General features: G+C 29.1%; 1 long non-coding RNA gene and 1 pseudogene across 1 annotated transcript in view; both read left to right on the top strand.

Moving 5' to 3' along the window:
- LOC142321054 (uncharacterized) overlaps positions 1–23322 on the top strand; it is a 131616-nt gene that overhangs the window by 35316 nt on the left and 72978 nt on the right. The gene's annotated exons all lie outside the window — the stretch shown is intronic.
- Positions 1492–1668, top strand: LOC142322531 (U2 spliceosomal RNA; annotated as a pseudogene).

The raw sequence follows: 23322 nt of genomic DNA, 5'->3' as shown, positions 1-23322 counted from the left end.
AAACTCTTCCAATTCCTTCCATCATCAATAGATCTGCCTAAGTTCACATTTCAGCCAACCCAGAGTTAGCACGAAAGTCTATCGGTTTGTTCATCTATTTCTGCTTTAGAAATGTTATGTTCGTGAAGAAAATAAATTATGAAAAAACCAACATGTATAAATAATTATTTCAATGTTTATGTATGATTTATAAGTAACTGAAAAATATTATATATTTATACTGTTATATTTAATAAAATATAAAAAAAAAAATAATAAAAACAAAAAATAAATATTAAAACCAAATATGAAATTGTAAAAAAAAAAAAAGAATAAACGAGAAGCGCTCGAAAGGGAATCCATTTCCCTTCCTCTGGGAGGATTATCATCCTGAAAACGCTTTCCCATTTTGCATTTCAATGGAAGAAATTGCCCACAACGTTTTTCTATAGCCCGTGTATTTTGTGCGACGTGCTTTATTGCTAGTGTATACATAAATATTTTATCTAAAATTTATATTCACGGTAATAATCATCGTTTTATTCAGAACTTGTCAGTTAAATCAAATTACTTAAATTTTTTTTAAAATAATGCACGGAACAATTTAAAATATCTCATACGGTATTTGCTTCATAGCTAGTTCATTATTACAAAGCAGACAGATTTCGTATTTAAATAACTAAGTTACATCGGTAAAGAACGCGTTTGCATTACTGAGTTTACAGACCGGATTAAAGTACTGTACATAGTTTTTTTGAACTGTAAGGTAGGTTACGTCATGCGTGTTTCCACGCGAATACTCTTCACTGATCCGTTACATTAAAATACATAACCTCATCTTATTCCTTCCATCAAACAGATAGGGTGAGTTTTATTTGCCTTGCAGCTAGTAGGAAGCGTATTGTTGTTCATTGATTCGGAATGAGAGAATTCACAAGGGTTGTCTTAAAGCGTAGCTAACGAACTTGTCTCTTCCGTAAATATTAAAAACGAGTAGTCCGATTTAAAATTCAAATTACTTCTTTTAATTTACTTTAAAAATATTCTCTTTTTTTACGATCGTTTCCTTTAGAAAAGTTACTGTTCATCTAACACAGTTTCTCTTAAAAAAACTTAATTATTTCCCAAAATGTTTTAGAATCAAGGAATTTATTACTAAAGATAATTGATCAGTTTCTTTTTGACTCGATTTAAAATCTGATTAACTGTACGCTTAAGTTTATTTAATTAAAATTTAAGATAAACACGGCTGTAATTTACTTAGGAAATGAAAAGGGTTCACTTACATCGATAATTATTAAATTAGGGGAAATCCTTTGTACTAGAATAACGAAAAAAAAATTGAATTAAGGAAGAGATAGATTTTTAAACTTCGAAGGTCTTAGTTATGGATACCTTTTTTACTTTGTTACCATAACTATGACCTTCGGACTTTAAAAATCTATCTTTTCCTTAATTAATATAATGATAATCTATCTAATTAATAGTATAATAATCTATATTCCTTAATAAATCGCTTCTCGACTAAGATGAAAGTGTAGTATCTGTTCTTATCAGCTTAATATCTGATACGCCCGGCATCGCTGGGCCAGAATATTAAACTTTGGAAAATGACGGAATGCTAGGGGCTTGCTCCATGTTTGTCGCGGGTTGACCCGGTTTTGCAGTTACGGATACTTACAATGTTTGAAATGTAAAACATTAAAAATTATAGATACATAATACAGATTCTTACTTATTAACTGATTAGGATTTATGCTTCTTAATATTGACTGCTTTAGACGTCATTCGATGCCTCCCAGTAATCAGATAAAACTATTTTTGAAACAAACATTTAAAAATACGAGTAAAATTGCAACATGATGATACACAATCAGTACAATAATTCTTTCTTAACATGAACCAACCAAAATGCAATTTGTAATAATATAAGTCGTTCTCAATTTTATTCATAAATTATATTAAAAAAAAAACAATTTCAGCGTTAAACAATGTTGAATAAAACATTCGTTGAAGAAAATGAAGAATTTTTTTCATTTTCTTATCGTAATCACACTATTGTTCACTGTAAAATTTTCGTATCGGATTTAAAAAAATTAGAATCATACCGTAAAAATCACTTGTTAACCAGTTCTTAAGTTGTTTTTCTGTAACTTCATTAATTTATTTAATAACAACAAAAAAATGAATAAATTCGTACCAAATTTGTTTACGTTACGTCGAATAAAATACAGAATTTTTTTCACTCATACAATACAAATTGATTTTAAAAAAAAAACTTTTTTCAATTAGTTTAATAGATGTAAATATTACACATAAATAATTTGAAATGTCTAGCTTTCATTCGACCCATACGTTGCTTTCTTAATGCAGTTTTTTTTTTTTTAACTCGTACACATCGCTTTAAATCACAAACCAATTTATAATATAGAGATATGAATTATTACTTGATGTTCTGTTCAGGTGTTCATAAGCTACTATCATTATATAAAAAGGTTTGTGGGTAATTTTATAGGCATCTTCCACGAAGAGTAATAAACGTATTTTATATCTTTATTCGTTCCACAATTACTTAAAACGTAAATGGTTTTAAAAGTTTGTGTTTTGTCTTTGCTATTAAATTCAATATTATGTAATATATATAGAATTTAAGCAGCATTTATTGTGCTATATGCAGAAAACTTGATTAAAATGTGTATGTGTGTGACTTATTTAATATAAAATTCATTAGTCTTACATAAAACGTATTTAAATATTATTTTTTTATTGTTTTATACGAGTCTTGAATATTCATGAATGTATGAATCACATATATGAGAGTAAAAATCGGTATTTAAATGAGAGTTTAAAAAAATCTGTTTTGAAAATTAAAAAAATAAAAATAAACATTTTTTCCAAAAATCTGCTTTATCGAGAAAAGAAAATTAAAAACAAAAATATAATATTGATAACTACGGTATCTAAATTATCTAAATTAATTAAGATATAGTATCTAAATTACCAGCTAATCTAATTTAGATTATAAATGGTGATTTTTTTTTATAAATAAACTGTAATTATTAGCTTCAAATTAATTAAAATATTTGCAATGTTTGCTATTTATTTCGCTACATTTTTGATAACGTACAAATACAACTTACAATTCAGTTGTGAGTACGGTGAAAAATATTATTTTTAATTAATTTGATTTTTTTCTTTTGTGAAGTTTTTTCAATATCCGTACAGGAAATTGAATTAACGAGAAATGCTTAAAAAATAATGACTTTTGGAATAGTACATCGGGAGGCTTCATGCTAAATTAAATCATTAAATTCAAATTAATAGCTAATTGGCTATTTTTCTTTGTAATTAGGTATAAGTTATTTTACATAAAATATCGAAGTATTACACTTCAGAAATAGTAGCAGTGGAAAAGTTTAATCTTCGGAAAAATATCTTGTCAAGGATATTTATAAAAGAATATTTAATTTTAATTTTATTGTTTATGAGGATTTGGTTCACTCCACAAAATTATTTTATGACCAGGTGACTATTCAATTTGTAACTAGATTAACCTGTTGTCGTAATGCCTGTTAGAAAACCCGTTTTTGTCTAGCGAAAAAATAACTAACCATTCTAAATATTCTAAACGTTTATTATTTTATGAAAGACTTTCTATTTTACTAATTTCAGGATGCAATGTTACTTTGAGAAATATCGAATTCAGGATCTCTTTTATATGTTTTGTTGAACTTTAAGTACAGTTTTTAACAATTTCATCAGTTGATGTTATTTAGGTTTTCAATTGGAAATGCTTAGGGAGAGTTTATGATCTGACTGCCGGCAAACGAGATGGTAACTGCCTCGTTTCTCTTCCTACCTCCATTCCGCAGAGGCGGAATTTGCGGACGTATACTCCTAGGCCTGATGCAAGTGTCTCCCCCGAGGAAATGGCTGACATTACAAGAGAGTACTGTGAAATGATAATAAATAAGAAAGGGCTTCCTCCTGATATACGGTGTACTGGTGGAGTCAAGAGGTGGCCCAAACTAGAAAATCTTGCTTAAAGACCAGAGGCGACTCCAGAAGATGAACCGCTGAAGATAGGAAGAGGCTCAGCAGAGGCTGAAAGACCGATTAAAGCAGGCCAAGAAGGATTACAGGAGGCGATTTGGGAGGCTAAGAGACAGAGGTGGAAGGAGCTGTACGGGTTGCAGGAGGATGATATCTGGACCAATGCTTATCGATTGTCACAGGAAAGCTCAAACAAAGGCTTACCTTACTATCGGCTGAACAGCTTACTATATTCGCCCAGCTGCTCTTTCGACAAAGGACAGTGCAGAAGGGAGGAGATCGTGGCGATAATATCCCTCTCTTCACCCTGGAAAAGTTGCTCAGAGCGTGTGCAGGCCTGAAACGTAACAAATGCCCTGGAATTGAGGGAATATTGGTTGAGTTAGTTAAGGCAGTAGTCGAAGTCAAGCCCGAGGGAGTGCTGGACGTTTTCAACTTCATGCTGCAACACGAGCATATAACGAGGAGCTGGAAGGGAACCCGGCTAGTCATATTAAAAACGCCGGATGCCAGGATGTAAGGCGTCATAATATAGGCCTCTGTCTGCTGAACAGCTTCAGCAAGCTGTTCGAAAGATCTGGTAGCACGGCTAAAGGAAGAGATGGTCAATCGAGGAGGATTTATTGAGTACCAGTACGGCTGTGCGCGCGGTGTCTGAGATCATTCGTATTGCTGACAAAGCTGCTGGTGACTCATGAGCAAGAAGAACGAGTTCAGAGGCAATGGGAGATATTACTGCCGACAACATTATCCCCAAGGTGCTCCATAGTCCCGAAGATTAGTTGTCCGTAACGAAAATGATTACCTCGATCATGAAGATAAAGTAGAAGAGATACCGGCGTAGGATAGCCTGTGGTGCTAGTAGGTAGGTGCCTCTGCTTGCGAGGGTAGGTGCCTATGATGATGTTCGTAGGACTCCTGTGGCAGATGTCTCGATGATACACCCCAATGGGGCCCGTTATACAATCACGATGCTGTGTAATACCAGATATGGTGGGTCCGGCATCGTTATAATGAGGGGGAAGGGTTTGAGTCGGTAAGAGCTCGAAACTACCGTTTATACGAGCATACTTTGGCTGGAGAGCTTACCCCTGTTCCAACGCAAAAAAAAGTCTTCAATTAAGCTTGCTCCCATTCTTTGGTAAATCATGTATGTATGCTTTCCGATAATCTACAAATTTTATTTAATGTTCAAACATAATTATATTTACTATAAATTCCAGTGTCTAGTTGACACTGGAATTTTAGAACATTTTTTTTTTAAATAATCAAAACAGCCCTTTCTTTCTTTTTATTTATTCCACTTATAATTATAAGATAAACACATACTACTCTTATCAGTAAAAGATTCTGGTTTACCACATACATAATTCAGCAAATATCTACAAAGTCAGCATCTGTTCAGAGACTGTTTATTACCAACACCGATTACAGTATTCCTAATTCAAAGTGCTGCACACGCCTAATTTTAATTAAAACCACAATTTCTCTATTATCATTCCTTGAAATGTCCTTTGGGATACTATTTGTATGATCCTTGATTATGGAATAAGTTTAGTCTGCTTTTAGGCATTAAATTGTCATTTTTACAAGATTTACCCGAGTTCATAATAACTACTAGTAATGTAATTTTTAACGTAAAACTTTACTGATACATTTACTGTATTTATTTAAAAAAGCAGATTATTATTCAATCTTCTGTTATTAAATTTAGAAAGTCTAATTGGCTCTGACCACACATTGTTTTTGAGAATTAAAGTAGTGTTCTAGTGTTCTATTCCATCTGAAATCTAAATGAAATAATAATGTGATAATAATAATAATAATAATAATAATATGACCTAAATGAAATATATTATATCACCGATTTTTTTAGTATGATTATTTTGTTATCCAGACGTTCTGACAATATCCTCACTCCTTAGTTTAAATGTGAAATAGTCTTTAACTGCATCTGAAGCTGTTTTTGAGTTCTCTCAAAGTGAATAATTAGTGAATATGAAATTCTGAAATGTATTGACCTCAAAATAGAGTACAGGGCTGTTTTAGTACTTTAATTTTATGAAAATTACATGGAAAATAGTATTTTTCTCCCTGGAAAAATTTTATAATGTAGATAACAAATTCGAAGTGCTTAGACCGCATATTTTAGAATACATTTATCAATATAATAAAAGTTAATAATTTTAATTTTGTTCTATATTTTTCATCAGATATTTTTATCAAAATCTAATCAAGTCGTTTACAGGTATCCAGATAAATGCATGTCCAGTTTGGTACTAAAGAACAGTTGATCAATGCAGTTGATCAATGGTAGCTACTGTCGATACTTCTTAAACATATTACTTAAGGCTGAATAGACCAATTTTAAGATCAGAGTTATAGGTTTTTCAAATGAAAAAAATAATTATATAATAGTCTGATTTCGTTAAGCGTAGCAACTATTTACTGATTACTGATGTTAAGCACAACCCATTTTGTTGATTTACGATCGGTGTCATTGTTATACAACTATTGCTACAGCCAACACAGTGCTCCAGCAGGCTACTGCTAAACTTTACAGACATATCTCTAAATATGTAAATATAAAACTACATAAACATTGTTTAAGAAACTCTTTTTTTGGAGCTGCGACCATTCAAAAGATTTTCTCCTTTTTCGTCCTAAGTTAATCTGGGTATTGTATATACATGAATGGAATTTATAATAGTATATTTAGTATTTATATGTAATTTAAAGAAAAGAAATTGTTTCCAATGTGACAAAGAATTCATTGTTGAAATCTCTGTGGAATTTCGTGATAATGAAGTATATGTAATTTTCATATGTTTTATGAAAAAACTATTAAAAAAAATTGCAGAATGAAATGCTTTCCTTATAAATGAAATAAGTCTGAACAGCTACTGCATCACGTTCATGTCATTAATAAAACATCCTCTAGAAGTTATGGTATATCATTTTGAAGAAACTTTAAGGTAACCATTGCTTGTAAATACACCACTTAAAATGAGGCAATTTTAATTACTTAAATATCACATTAGTCATCTCATAAAAAACTTTGTAAGAAATTACTTTCTGACCGCTTTTATCTATTCCAATCATTACTCTACATTGCTATCGGAACCACTTTCAGTGATTCTGGAAGATTCTTTATGTTCTTGATTATTGTGGTAAAAAAACACAGTTCAACTGCACAGTGTTTGAATGTCAATTTTAATGGTGTAATTTTTTCTTATTTCATATATATCGATGTGTGTATATAAAACTTATATATATATATATATCGATGTTAAGGAAGTAGTATTAAATACAGAAACAGAATGGTAACAAAATATGGCAAACCTTAACAGGTATTCAACTGTTATAGAAAATAGAATTTAAGGAATGGTTATGTGTATATATATATATATATATATACACATATATATCGATGTGTATATATATACACACACACATAGGGTGTGTATATATATACACATCGAAACGTTAAATGTTTTGGTGTGAGACCACTGTTTTACCACTGAACTCTATTTTAAGCAAATTATGAAACTAGCAAAAAGTTTTGTAAAAAATATTATGCTGCCACATAATTTTGGTTAGGGTTGTCATAGCTTAAGAATTTTTCCGTCAGAATTTTATTTTTATATTCAATTCCTTTAAAATGCTGTGAAACAACCCAATTCCTCCGTTTTAAAATTTCTGAATTGCTCCTTCTTGGTGGTTTCGGCGATGTGTGGTGGTCTCCTTAGAGCCCAAATGAATGAAACCCACCGAGTTGGTGTAGTGCTAAACACGTCGTCACAAATCAGCTGATTTGGAAGTCGAGAATTCCAGCGTTCAAGTTAAAGGCAGATTTTTTATATGGATTTGAATGTTTCATTTAAGAAAATAACTGTCAGTTATTTAATTATGGTGAGTTTATACGGATTTGAATACTAGATCGTGGATACCGATGTTGTTTGGTGGTTGGGTTTCAATTAACCACACATATCAGAAATGGTCGAACTGAGACTGTACAAGACTACACTTCATTTACACTGATACATATCATTCTCATTCATCCTCTGAAGTAATACCTGAACGGTAATTCTCGGAGGTTAAAGAGGAGAAAGGGAGAGCTCAAATGAATGAAAAGCATTCGTTAAATTCTATTTTGTATAACAGTTGAATAGCTGTTTTAGGTTTGCCATATTTTGTTACCATTCTGTTTCTGTATTTAGTACTACTTCCTTAAATTTTTTAATTGCTTTAAAACGTAATTTTATAATTTAATCTGTGTTTTAAAAGTTTCTTTAGTATCCTTACATGTATTAAAGAAAATAATTAAGTAAACGTTTCATAATAGTGTAAATACTTGAAATATACTATACTAAAATTCACCAATTTGTTTTGTTCGTAACCAGTTTTTTAAACTTTTTTGAACGAGTCTTATGGAATTGTATAAAATTTTACTGTAATAAAAACGATGTGTCGATTTAAAAAAAAAAAATGCTATTGTAGACAACCTAACACAGCTTTATTGACGAATTTGCAATTAATTTTTTTTTTTTTTTGTATCCGCCGTTCGCTATATATATATATATATATTATTTTTATAAGTTTACTTTTAAAAATTATTTATTTAACAAAGGGTAAAAAGAGACACGTGACTGGTTTTTTTTCAAATAAAGGCGTCATCCTGACGTAAAAGAGACTCAAAATTAAAAAGAGGTTAAGAGGGAAACTGATCGCAGATATCCCATCCGTACATCGGCTTTTACACTCCGCTAGTTCTTTATTTGTTAGCGGCTGTAGCATTTTTATCCTGCCATGTCCCACCAATTCATACGCTAATAGATTGGGGAAATCAATAGCGAAAGAAGAGGGTGAGCACGTGATGGTTAGTGCTAGGGTGCAACCCTTCTGCATCACGAGATGGGGTGCAACATTGTATGATGCAGTTTCCAACCCGACCACCCCCTTGGGTCCTTGTTAGAATTTGCTTCTACCATTAGAACTTTAAATAGAAAAGCCGGACGCATTATTCTCAGTTGGACGCTAATAACACACTTCAATATTGTGCAAACCCTCTCGTGTAACGATTTCAGAACATTGGTTCTCTAACAATAATATGTAACCTCATAAGTAGGGTTATTCGTACACGCATCTTGTGTCTAAAGGAAAGGGAATAATTACAGTTTACCAAACATATGATTAACATCTGTGAACATCGGAATATTTTTACGTTTAGCGAATATTATTTTAAATCCATATAACTGAAGCATTCTCTTAAAAACCTAGCTGTAATATATTTTTCCTTTCTTTCTTTTTCCTGTTTAGCCACCGGTAACTACCGTTTAGATAATTCTTCAGAGGATGAATGAGGATGATATGTATGAATGTAAATTAAGTGTAGTCTTGTACATTCTCAGTTCGACCATTCCTGAGATGTGTGGTTAATTGAAACCCAACCACCAAAGAACACCGGTATCCACGATCTAGTATTCAAATCCGTGTAAAAATAACTGGCTTTACTAGGTCATGAACGCTGTAACTCTCGACTTCCAAATCAGCTGATTTGGGAAGACGCGTTAACCACTAGACCAACCCGGTGGGTTAGCTGTAATATACTAAATTACAATTTCCTTATATCATTATTGTCATTTCAATATCTTTCTGTTAAAATAACTACAGGGTCTTATCATTTTTTCGTACTAAATTTAATACGAGTATTTCTAAATTTCCCTTCTTTATTTTTTCTTGATTATTCATTACCTCATATTTTTAACATATCTATACTTTGAATTTTATAGAAATAATCATTAGGATTTAAAAAAATTAAATCTCATCCAACCCGAAGAACGAATCGACCAAACTCTCTAGTAATATTTCCATTTTTAACAAATTATATCAACATTCGTTGACAAATCTGTTCTCCATTTTTATATTGTGTTTTACCTTGTTTTTCGTTAAAAATTCTTATAATATTGATGTGCGTATAATATTTTAAGCGTAGTACTGGAGTCATTGAAATCCTTAAAGTAATTACGTAGATTTTTAATCAATATTTGAAGAAATTCTTAAAAACCGATGTAAATTAAACATAATACCTATGTATTAATCCAAAACATCTAAAGATGGTATTTAAAGATGATTTACGATAAGATTTTTGGTAAACATTATCACTCGCAAAAATATTTACTATATTTTTTTTTTTTTTTTAAGAAATATTTCGAATAATCTTAACAGATAATTAGGTGTTGATAAAGAACAGCCTTCTAATTATACATCGGAGCCTTTCAAAAAAATACAATTTACATCTATGAATAATGTACACATATTTATGTGTATTAAATGTATGTATATATTCCTATAGTACATGTATGTATATATTCCTAGGTTACATGAATATTACGTATTTCTTTTATTAAGTATAATTATTTATTTAATTTTCATTATGGTTCTCTTTTTTTTCTTTATATACTTTCTTTTTCTTATTCTTAAAAATAATTACCGATTCTACGAATAATTAATTATTGCAGTTGCTTCTGTCGGTAATTTTTTCGTCAAAGTCATTTAATTTGTTTTTGAAATTAGTTTTTTAAAGAGGTCTATTAATTCATTTGTTTTTACAACATTAATATTGAATGTATAAAAAAACAAATCTGTAAGAAGATTACCGTTGAAATAAATTGAGATGTGAGATTATCTCTTATTTCTTTCAAATACACTAATATAGGCATTTTGTATGTTAAACCAGATAACTTGCAAATGTGACTAACCACCATTGAACTCTGATCCGTTTTCTAGTTTATTTTACTTTTCTCAGAAACTGTATATTGATTATGATTTTTCTTTCGTCATAATTAATTTATTTCAATACATATCTTCGGATGGGCAATGAATACAGCTCAAAACGGCAATTATATTTAAATAACTTTAAATAAGTTTTAATATATTTGAATTTCTTGTTATAAAAAAATAGAATTTTCCTAGAATTCTTACGTTTTCAGTCTTTTTAGAAAAAAATATCATAAAAGTTCTAACCGATGCCCTATTAAGCGTTCATAAATTAAATACCTAAAACACGTTAATAGAACACGTTAATATATGCACGTTATATATATAAGCCAAACAAACGGATTTAAAGAAGTAGGATAATGGAGAAATATGTTTTAAAATACTGAAAATAAATAGACTTAATAAGAAAAACAAAGACTGGTCTGAGAAATTAAGAATCTTTTCTAATTTCACGCAAAAAATAATTCCGTTATTACCCAAAAATGTTGTAGGAATTTCTGTAGGAACGGAAAAAATACAAACATTTATTTCTATTAGAATAATATAATGAACTTTTCCGTTTAAAACAAACAAAAACGTGGAAAATTCGGTGTTAGAAAATTAGATATGTAGGGATTTTAATATAGGTTGAAGAGATAATATCTTTTTAAAATTACTGGGAATGTTGTAGGATGTTAAAAATATGCTGAAGTCAAAAAATTGACCCAGAACATTAAGGGTGAAAAAAAACAGCATTATAAATGAGTCAAATGACCGATTGTCAAAATAAAGAAAATTAGCTTTTTTATTGGAAGCGCTTCATTATTATTATTATTTTTCTATAATATAATCCTTATCTCATACTTTTCATTTGGTGTCTAATGGTGTTAATTTATTTAAAACAAATTTTAAAATGCTTTTTACTCTGACACATAATACTTTATCTTACGCTATTAAACTTCCCTGATTCGTATTTATGACTGGAATAAATGCACTTAGATATGCATTTCAAATTGAAATTTTATTAGTAATTAAAAATGAAATTATTTAAATAAATGATTAGGTTTCCCACGTAAACCCTATATTATATTGTAAAATATTCTAGTACAACACTATGTTTATCAATCTAGACGGGAATTGTAATTAAAGTTTATTCTTAATGAAATGACAAATAAAATTATGTATTCTTCAAGCTAGTAAAATTACGAGAGTGAATAGTGTGTTCTCATGATTACGTTATATACAACATTTTAATGACTCATTAATTCCTTCAATGAGTGTTCCATGCAGGCTAGCGTGAGTTAACAGCGTAAAACATGCCAATGATAATTAACTTGCCGAGCCGTGCTTGCTCTAAAGAAGTGTAATGCATTAACTTCATATAACATTTTAGTTAATTAAATTATTCTGTTATTGAATTTTATTGACGTATAGTTTTCACTGTTATCCGGTAACTGCTTATGTTGAAATTCATTATTATTTTAAAAAATAAATAAAAATTTTACCTTTATTGTCAATTTTATGCACTTATTAATAACTTTTATTTCTATAATTTTCGTGCTAAATTATTTTTTATTATTCCTAACTTATTGCAGAAAATAATAACAGTAAACGACTTGGTTCTCTTTTAATCGTTATTACTGTACTTAAAAAAATAATTAAAACGCAGAATTTTAATTAAGCCATTTTTATAGCTTCTTCAGTATAATTTTGTTTTTTTACTTTCTTTGTTGTTTTTTTTTTTTTACTTTGTAAATATTTAAATGAAAATGATGTAGATTTTAAAACATTAAATTGTATCGGAATACTAAAATCCACCATGCAGTTGGTGCACCTATTTGTTTGTTCGGTGAATTGTGTTCATTGTGTTTGTGTATTCGTTTGTTTTTGGTTTCAATATTTTAAAAAATGGTCGTAGTTTTAAAAGTATAAAAAATCAGGATGGATTAAGATGTAGCCGAAATTTCTGGTTTTCAGTCGGCTGAAAACCAGAAAATTTCTAAGAGAATACTTTTATTTTTACAAAACGAAAATTCACAAAATATAACTTTATCATTTGTGTTATATAGACGGAAATATAAGATAAAAATTTAAGAGAAGTCTAACAGGTTTAATTATTTTTGAGTGCTAAAATATTTTGGACAGGTTTTATTACTACTAGTAAACGAATTATATAATTACTTTATCCATACATATGTATATATAAAAGGAAATGTCGGGAATGATTCGCGTCCAGTAAAAACTACTGAAGATAAATTGATAAAAAAATTTTAAACGCGTTCTTCATACAGTGTAAGTGTACACTAAGACGGATTTTTTTTAATTTCTAGTTTATAGGGATAAAATGGAGTTTAATGAAATTCTTTTTAATATTTTTAAAAATCTGTTTAATTTCTTGGTAATAAATGAAGATATTAACTTGATTTTTGATGTGTGTGTAACCTTCATGTAAATAGCTAAAAACTAATTTCTAGATTTTTTTAGATTCGATCTTGAAAAGGGTGAAGAAAGGTAAAAACTTTCGAACCGTGATTGGAATTTTTCCCTCTCCTACTAAACTTTTACTACTTTTTTCCTACTTTGTCCCTACACTAAATGAGATATTCATTCCATTTTGAAGGGATAAATATTCTGAAGAGTAAAAAATATAAATTACTTTTTTACATTTTTGTCGTTTTGTGCTATCTATATTGAATCAATCTTTGTGAAATTTGATTGTGTGATAGTTCTTTATGTTTGTAATTCTGATTATGGACTTCGCGAGCAAAGCCGCGACGAGAAATGAAAGAACCAATTTTTGGGTCCTGTACTGACCAAACTGATGCTCTGAAGAAATATACTGATAATTTTTATAAAATGAGCAGGGTTTAATTTTTATTTATCATTATTCTTACTAGTATGAGTTTAATGAACACAAGGTTTCCAGAGGACAGGGCTTCCTGGCTAGACGGGAAGGGCGAGCGCGAAGTGACCTCTGACTTGCTAAATATTCCCTGACTGTGACGGGAAACCAAAGTACCCATATAGTGTGGGTGAAGTCGCGACGGGGATGCTGTATATATATTTAATCAATTAGTATTCGCAAGTTGTTTACCAAATGACACTTTTTCAGTTAGTTATTGTACATGCTGAGACAGCAGTACTAACGCTATTACGTTAACTGAATCTGAATGATCGGTTAAAAAGTCATTTAAAAACCAGTTAAAAGTTATTATATAGTTACTTGCATGTCTTCATATAGTAGCATTGCAGATCCGTTTTCATATTAGGTAATCGAGCGACGTTGTTAACCCCTAACCTTATCATACTATACATGGTTTTGATGTCTGTTTAAAGTTAAAGAGATATTTCTGGAGATTTATTAAAATGTTATGCACCATAGGATGAGAAACCTACCCAAATAAATGAAACGCTTTGATTTTGTCATTTTGAATAATTAATAGTGAGTGATGAAATGGTTTCTCATTTCACTCCTATGCTGAATATCCCTTCTGTACATCAGCAACCCAGACACAACGAACTGCATTGTGAATGCCGTATGTGAATCGTGAACATCATTACTCTAAGGGGAAACTCCTTTAGTGCCGTCTGTTACACACTTGCTTTGATTCGTAACGGCTTTAAGAACGATTAACAGATTGTATTCTCTTCTCTATCATCCAGCTGTATTGCTTCTACTTGGTTAGCAATACTTTTATAAGCTCTGGTTTTACTTCTGGATATAATATTCATGAAGTAGGCTCTTTGGAACTTCTCCAGTTATTTTATTGTGATATTCTTTTCCTGTCTTTTAATCCACTATTTACAAATTTATCTCTCTCTCTTTCTATTTTCTTACAGGTGAAGTAAAATTTTCTTTCCTCTAATTTTGACACTAATTACCTCTCTTTGTCCGTTTTTTATCTTTCATTAACAAAATTACCCGATCATTTCTGTTTCCTCATCAGAATTGTTACTACATATTCAAATTATTTTTCATTTCTCAATCGTTTCTTTTTTATCCTTGAATTTGTATTTTAAATTCCCATTATTATTTTAATCTGTTTCAATATTTAGCAGCAATTATTATCAATACTAAAATAAACTTAAAAGATATCGTATCATATCGGCATTATATTATACTATATAGAAAACTTCGTGAAAATGTTTAGTCAGACTTTTGCAATATAAGTTAACAAATTAAAGACCAATGAAAGATGAAGTATAATACAATGACCGATTCATAAATGAGATTAATTTTCAATAACACAGCTGCCATACGTATACTATTTATTCTCTTTTTTCTCCTTTTTTTTGTTTATGTCCACAGATTTTAATTAAGTATTAGTAATAAATTTGAATACAGAATTTTTGTAAATGATTTATTTGAAGGATGTGCGAGGAAATTAGTGCATTTTAACTTATGAATATCATAACTGAGATAAAAAATAATAATTAATAAATAAACAAGTTAACGACTTAACATATATATATATATATATATATATATATATATATATATATATATATATACTTCTGGAAACTATATAATACCTTTTAATTCGTTTACTGCACTACACTACGTTTAAACTAAATTATTGTTAAATTTAAAAAAAATATCTGGTAGCTCTATATATATAGCTCTATATATATATATATATATATATATATATATATGATTTTATTTAATATTTTAATAACTAATTTTAATTGAAAATATATAAGCTTGAGCTACCAGATATTTATGCTCCCGAAAAACGCAAATTACAGAAATCGTTACTAATACTTAAACACGTTGCATTCAAATAACAATAACACGGAAAATAAACGAGATATCAACAATTTAAGAACAATGATATCAATGACAATGATAACCAGAACACAATACTGCCAACCGTACATCAGTAAATATCTCCAGTTGCGCGTAATTAAAAAAGTTTGGTTATTTTTTGAACAGACCTTGTCTACAGAGTGATTCCAAATTGCACGGAATCTCTTGGAACATAATGATTAATTTTAATAGACATATATTGTTTTAATAGAATGTCTAAATTAAATTATCTACAATGTTAATTATAAATCTTTATCTGTTTATTAGTAAATTAACAAAATTATTTTATTCCAAATCCGAAATTTGTATTTTTCGACAAAACCTTTTCGTGTTTGTCCCCGTTTTTCCGTAAAACCTAAGTGAGATAGAGGTCTGAGATTACTTTTATTCAATCTCTTAAATCAAAAACTATAAGGAAGCATCTAATTTATCCCAAGAATTTTAGTACGGTTTAATTTCACAGAGGGAAAAGAAAGTAGCGCTAAATGTTTCGCTAGCCGAAACTCATCAACAAACCGTTTTCTGACTTTTGTTTATATGATATGTTTCTGTGTACACACACACACACGCGTGCGATCAACCCCCCCCCCCCAACACACACACAGAGTAGAGTCTCGCTTATTCGACATAAACGGGCCGGCAGAACTTCGGATAAGCGGTTAGAGGCAGAGACAAGATGAAAATAAGGAAAAGATCCGGATCCGGTAAGCCGACCTGCCATGCCGGACGTACTGCCGGTAGGCGGGGAGGTTCGTTAGAGTTGCAAGGACACTCCCCTGGGCTGAGTAACACTTGATTGTTGAGTCGGCCCAGGGAAGCAGGAGAACAAACGAACAAAAAGAAAGAAAAAAAAAAGAACTTCGGATAAGCGAAAATGTTCGATAAAAGGAAGGTGTTAAGAAAAACCCTATTAAACGTCAACTACGCTAAAATTTTACACTACGAAGCTAATAATCATGTTTTACAACAGGAATAAGTTTAAAATTTCAGTTGTACAATTATTAAAGAATTAATACATTATATTTCTACAAGTTATCCTAAAAAAATAAGAAGATTCAGTTAAGAACTGTAAATATTGGTAAATTAATTTTTAAGCAAATTGTCTTGAAAATAAAATATTTTTGTTTTATGTATCTTTTTTAGTGGTTTTTATTTTTTTATTTTATTGAGCTACAAAAATTAATCTTTCAATTTTTTTATTTTTTTGTAATTACAAATTTGTCTACTTTAATCTTAAATTTATTCTAATTCTAATTTACTTCTTTTTTTTATTTATTTTTCCATTTAAGAATTGAAAATAAAAAAAAAATCTTTTAAACCATCTAACATAAAAATATATCTTTTGGTTTCTAAATATTCTTAATTCTATATAAGTTAAAATATAAGTAGGTTCTTCTAATGTCTGTATTCTTTTGCATCTACTTTACATTAATAAGATTATTTGTAACTTCGTCCATTAAAATTTATTTTAATATTTTCCCCGCAATATCTAAAGCATATTTTTCTTTTGGATCGTTTAATAAATTATATTCGCTTGTTCCAACAACGTTTGTATATTTATGACTTTTAAAAGACGTAATATTATTTTATTATATTAAAATTAATTTTTATTATTTTGTGTTGTGTAAGGAATAGGGAAAATTCTTCTTTTTGTATTGTGTTTGTTTTATAAAATTTTATTAATTTATTTTTAAGTGGACCTTTAACATAACACATTTTAATTTTTTTTTCTCTCTTATCCAGAAACAGCAACTACAGAATATTTTTCAAAGTTATCTACATAAAGCAATAAATATCAAAATTAGTAAGCAATATTAATTTCCACCCAATTAATCTGCATTCTTTTAACCAAGCTTTTAACAGTTCTTTCGTACTTTATTTTTATCGCAACAGCTTTTTTAGCATTTTCGTAATTGAACAAATGTTCTGATTCGAACTCCTTTACTTTTAGAATATTAATTTCTTTTGACAACTCTTCTCTCTTTTTTGACAATAATTTTAGAAGATTTTATAGGTTTAGCTTCTTGAATATCGTAAAATTTACATTATGCACAATATCTATTCGTTTAGTAACAAAACAAAGCATGCAATATTTTATATCTATTAATCCTTTTTCTGCAGAATTTATTTCTTTATGCATTGTAGAAAATAGTGTGTATTTTGTAAAATAAGTTTTTTCATATTTTATGTAGGTTTGATCTAAAACTTGTAAATTAATTGTACTGGATTTTTCTTCGATGATTTCCATATAATTTGTAGGAAGAGTGTTAAAATTAAATCCACTAATTACAAAACGTATTAATTTTTGTCCATATTTATTTTCTATTGGTGAAACTAACATGATATCCTTTTAAGGTTTTCTCTTGCCTATTAATAATAATTCAATAAATCGTTGTAAACTATGCAACAACTGTATTTTAGTAAATTACAAAGTTTTCCCATTTCGCTGAAAAATAAACAGAATAAAATGATACATCATTAAAATACTGTTTGGAAAATTTAATTACATTAACAGAATCTTTTATTGGATTTTTACAGAAATTATCTTCGAAAGTAGAATAATTATAAATTGTTGCGTCTAATCTTGTTATTCCGTGTAATTTTGCTCTTGGATCGTTTAATGTTCATTAATCTTTCGTCTGGGTAATTTAAAAAATTTATTATATGATGCCCAATAATTACATTTACACCTGGCGAATTAATTTTACGTACTAATTTATTATAAATTTTTGTTCTTACATTATCGTTTAACCATGTTAAGGAATTTAACCCAACAGTATTTTCGTTATTTATAATAATATTTTTACTTTAATTTTTTTTATCTAAAATTAAAATTATGGATTAACATTTTATCTTTTTTTTTATAGGGAATCCCTGTAAAATCTTGTTATATCCAAGTCCGTAAAAAAGATTATCTTGTTTAATATTCTGCAATTCCTGGCAAACCATTTATTATATCAGCTAATTTTGCATCTGCTAATTCTGTTTTATAAGGAGAAATGACAAATTTGTTTTATTATATGTTTTTAAGATTTTATGTAGAGATCTTTTGAAATTACTTGGTTTGATCCTTCGTTATATTTAATTATAGTCGGAAGTTTTGTCTTTGCACCGTGGTTTGCCAATTTATGCTTAGAAAACTTGGTTTGTTAATATGTATTAGTCGAACTACGAGGTAATTTTTTAAGCAACGTTTTATCTCCTTTTTCTGTATCTTCTACTCCAGCTACATTTATTAATAAAATATTAAGCAAAATGATTCTGTTAAAGGTTTAAATAAATATTTTCTCTTTTCTTTTATATAATTTATATTGTCAATATTTATAATAAGATTGCCAGAATTTTCAGTATAAAATCTATTTAAAAGAGAATCTGCGGTAAATTTTTTAATTTTCTTTCCAAATAAATCATTAATTGTTGTAGAACTTGTCTGTAGTTCTAATTCCTCTTTTTCTTCCTGTTGCTCTATTTCGTCTAGTTTTTCCTGTTCTTTAAGAGTTTTTAATTTTGGTAGAGTTTCCTGAGCTTCTTTTTCTTTTTTGTTTCTTTCTCTTCTTTCCAATAATTCTTGACTTATAACTTGTCATATGTTATTTTTCTGGAATAGTTATTTCCAATTTTTTTCCGGTGGTCTCCGTTTTTATTTTTCATCTTATGTTTATTATAAATTTTTTAACAACTATAATTATTTTTAGCTAGATAAGTTTTATTACTTTTCATTTTACATTTTACTTTTTTTTTCCTTAGTTATATTTAGAACCATTCCTTTATTTATTTTGGGATGAAATTTCCTATTAAAATCGTGATAGCTAAAATTTAACTTGTAAATAGGAATTTTTTCTGTTAAAAATGTATAGTAGTCGAACGTTGCGAGATACGGTAAAACTCTTACGTATTTGATAGTGATAGTGATTAAGTTAAGTGATTTTAATAGTGATTGTACTATTAAAATTTTCTTCTACATAATAAAATACAGATATGATTAAAAAATTGAATTTTGTAAAATAAATTCTTCTGTATAATAAAGAAATGGAAAAAAAGTTTGGAATTAAAAAAATATTGTGAACATTGTAGTAAGAACATCAGTTACAAAAACTGGTCTCATCACATCAAGACCAAAAAACACCTGGAAGTTGCGCAATCACCTTCTAGAAAAACATTAATTAAGAAAGAATCTTAGAGATCTTGCCTAGGAATACAATTTAAATGGATTCTCAAAATGGAATAGATTCGAATTGATAAATAATATCGACAGATTACAGAGAATTCCGTTCCATGTAGATGACTTTAAAAGATGTAAAATTTGTCAGCTGAAAAAACTCGCGCACGAGTACAAGATCAATGTTCCGGGTAACTCACGGAAATGATCGGAATCTCTTATGAAACCACAACATGTAATTTTCAAGAAGAATGTGGCTCAAGATTTTAGTTTCGATGATAACATGTTTGTTCTGAGTAAAGAAAAAAGAAAACAGGCATTTGAAATTTCCGAAGGTAAGTCGAGATTTATAAAGAAATTCGGAATTACAGAGTTCGATTATTCAAACAAGTTGAATAAGGTTATAGAAATTGAAAATGTGATCAATGCCATGACCAAAGAAGCAAAACAATAAGGTAAATATCAAAAGGGAGGTAATGATATAATAGCTACTGATCTTCCCGGTTTTCATCATTCAGTTTTAAAGGTTCAGATGTAATGGCATCAGAATTTACGCAACATGTTGGGAAAGTTTTATTCTTCGATTGAACAAAAGGAGATAACTGAGGTAAGATTTACTATTAAGGACGTTAATGTACCAAGAAATATTGGTAGACGTGGAAGACCTGTAAAAATAATGAACTTGGTTGAAGATCTGAGAACAAAGAAATGTATTATTAGAATTCAAAATAAAGTTAACTTCTGCTGTCTTTGAACTATAACTAGAAAATTACAACAGGAACTTGCACTTGAACTGTGTAAACGCACTGAAAAACCTATAAAAAAATATTTGAGATGAAGGCTTTACTTTAGAAGATATAAAAAACGTATTGGATATTCAGATTAAAATTGTGTGTGCCAAGAATATGAATAATATTATCTACAAAGATGATTCAATATTACCTTCAAAGGTGTAATTTATCTTTACAAGAATGGTAATCGTTTTGATATAATTACCAGATTGAAGGCTTTATTAGGAAAATCAAATTACTGTAAAATTGTGATAAAGCATGGAATTTTGGTAGGCCAGTGCCCGAGAATAATTATACATTGAGACCTTGTAAAATGTGTATGGAAGAGGAGCATGATGAAGAATGTGCAATTATATACTGTAAGGACTGTAATCGATATTGTTAAAATGAACAGTGTGTGATGGAATACAAAGTAAAAAATAGTGTATGTGAGAAAATAGTTAGGTGTAAATTGTGCGAATATTTTGTAAGAGAAATGGATGATATAACCAATGTAGATACTCGAAATGTAAGAGTTATCTTGAATACGTTGAGACGGAAAATCATAAATGTTATAAGTTAACAAAAGGTTCAAAAGGTGGAAGGTGTAAAGTTGTAAGAGGTTTACTAAAGGTTCTAAAAAATCATGTCATCATACAACAGAATAGTTCTTCCATTATGAGGCTATGCAGGAAATTAGAGAACATGTATCAAATCTTAAAAGGATTAAGAATTGCTAAAAACTACTATGGAAAGACTTCGAAATTTTATGATAATGTCTCATTTTATAAATGTTTGATAAGCAAAGAGCATTAAAATTACACCTTTATTGCACGTTATGGAAAAGGATAAATTGCACAATTTGTTCTGAGATACTGTGTAGAGACATGTTTGCACCTTTTACTATATATAACGGGACAAGACTTACGATGATGATTCTATCAGGATATGAGATTAAAATTATAGATAGCTCTAACTTTACGCCTTACCTTCAGCATTTTTTCCAAATACTTATTTACTTTGATGAAGAAAGGGTACTTCCACATATCTTCAACACACGTAAAAACCAGAAGTATATTGGACCTATTCCTGAAGTGAATTATTATAGTGCAGATACTATGAAACCTAAACACAATAGACAATAGACTGGACAAAACGATAATGTAAAAAAGATACTATACAATTGGATAGACCTTTTTATAGAAGATCCTAAAACTACTAATGTATTTGTAGCTGCTTTCACAACAGCTAATGCGAGAATTAGATTGTATGATGTAGTGGATATACTGGACGCATATAGTGTACTAAAAAATAAAGATTTTTTTATGCATGTTAAATTCTTCTCTTTCGTGGAAATACCTGTCACTCTTCGTATATCAGTTCAAAATACGAAATTTTGTTCAGAGTAGAATGATTTTTTTTACTGTTAGACCCGTATATGTGACACAAATGTGTGAGTTCAGACATGATGATAAAAACATTTTTTTTAAATAACGTGAGAAATTTTTAAAACATAAATTATTTTCCCGTAAGAGAAAAAAATAAAAACTATTTCAGCAAACAGCAAAACTTTAGTAATTTCTTACAATATATTACGGAAAGAAGTTCATACTTTTTCTAGTACTCTTTTCTGTTTTGTGACAAAAGAGTAATTAAAAATTTTAACATTTATGTACCACTACAAAGGTACGCTACTTTTCAATAGTATTTAAAACAAACGTACACAAACATACATTACTAAAAAGCAAAAGACGTTTTTGAAAATCAAGATAGTAAATCATAGTCATTTTATAGGTATCGTAAACTCAGTTCTTTTGAAAGATTCATGCATATATCCATGCGTAAAAGCTTATTTTGTTTTTTGTTTTGTTTCATAAATGGAAAAATAATTCCGGATTGTGTTGTTACACAAGTAGTTTCATATTTTCAGAAACATTATATTAGTTATGCAAAAGCGCAGGCTGATAAAACGGCTTCGTTGAGGAGCTTAGGGTCTTTGGGGGTGAGGGTGAGACTGGGATTGATTGCAGAAAAGAGGGAGGCTCCTATTGCTTGGGGGATGCACCCCTACAGCAAGCACTCCGCTCCTGACAACCAACGCGAATTTGTTACCCTTGTGAAATATGCAGCGCATACAATTGATTCCAGTTTAACAATAGTAAAACTTATCTTTAGCTTTTACCGTAAATCAGCTTCTCTACAATATCTGGTCGTGATTTTTATTGGTTTTTAGTTATAAAGTTAAAGTAGAAGTTGTATAAAAAATAATAAATGAAATAGGATAAAAGAAATAAGTTCTGCAATAATTCTAAAGATACATAAATAAACATTTATATAGCTGTTGGTAGAATTTTTATTCTTAGAGTGAAATTTTATGTACTATTTTTCATTAAAAAAAAAGCATGCTTAAAGACTTGATTGGGATCTAATACGTACAAGTAAATTTGTTCTTCAATATGGATATTTGCAAGTATTAATATTTTAAGAAAATATATTGAAGATATTTAATAATTTTTTAGAACTTTTACTATTATTTTTCTGTTTAACCACTTGAATTCTTACTATGTTAAATCTCTTCTCTTTTTTGAAAAATTGGAATAATAAATCAAAATATATTCCAAGAAGTACAGAAGTTTAATATAGTTCGCTAAACAATATGAAATAATTTCAGGAGATTGCTTCAAAAAAGAAAATATTAAAAAATAAACATTAAAATAAACAAACATAAACAAATATTAAAGATAAACATAAATAAAAAAATACATTAAAATAAAATAAACATTAAAGAATAA

This window comes from Lycorma delicatula, chromosome 3, assembly GCF_047948215.1.
Source record: "Lycorma delicatula isolate Av1 chromosome 3, ASM4794821v1, whole genome shotgun sequence".
Taxonomy (NCBI): Eukaryota; Metazoa; Arthropoda; class Insecta; order Hemiptera; family Fulgoridae; genus Lycorma; species Lycorma delicatula.
The sequence above is the reverse complement of the archived record's forward strand: the minus strand, read 5'-3'. Positions and strand labels throughout refer to the sequence as shown.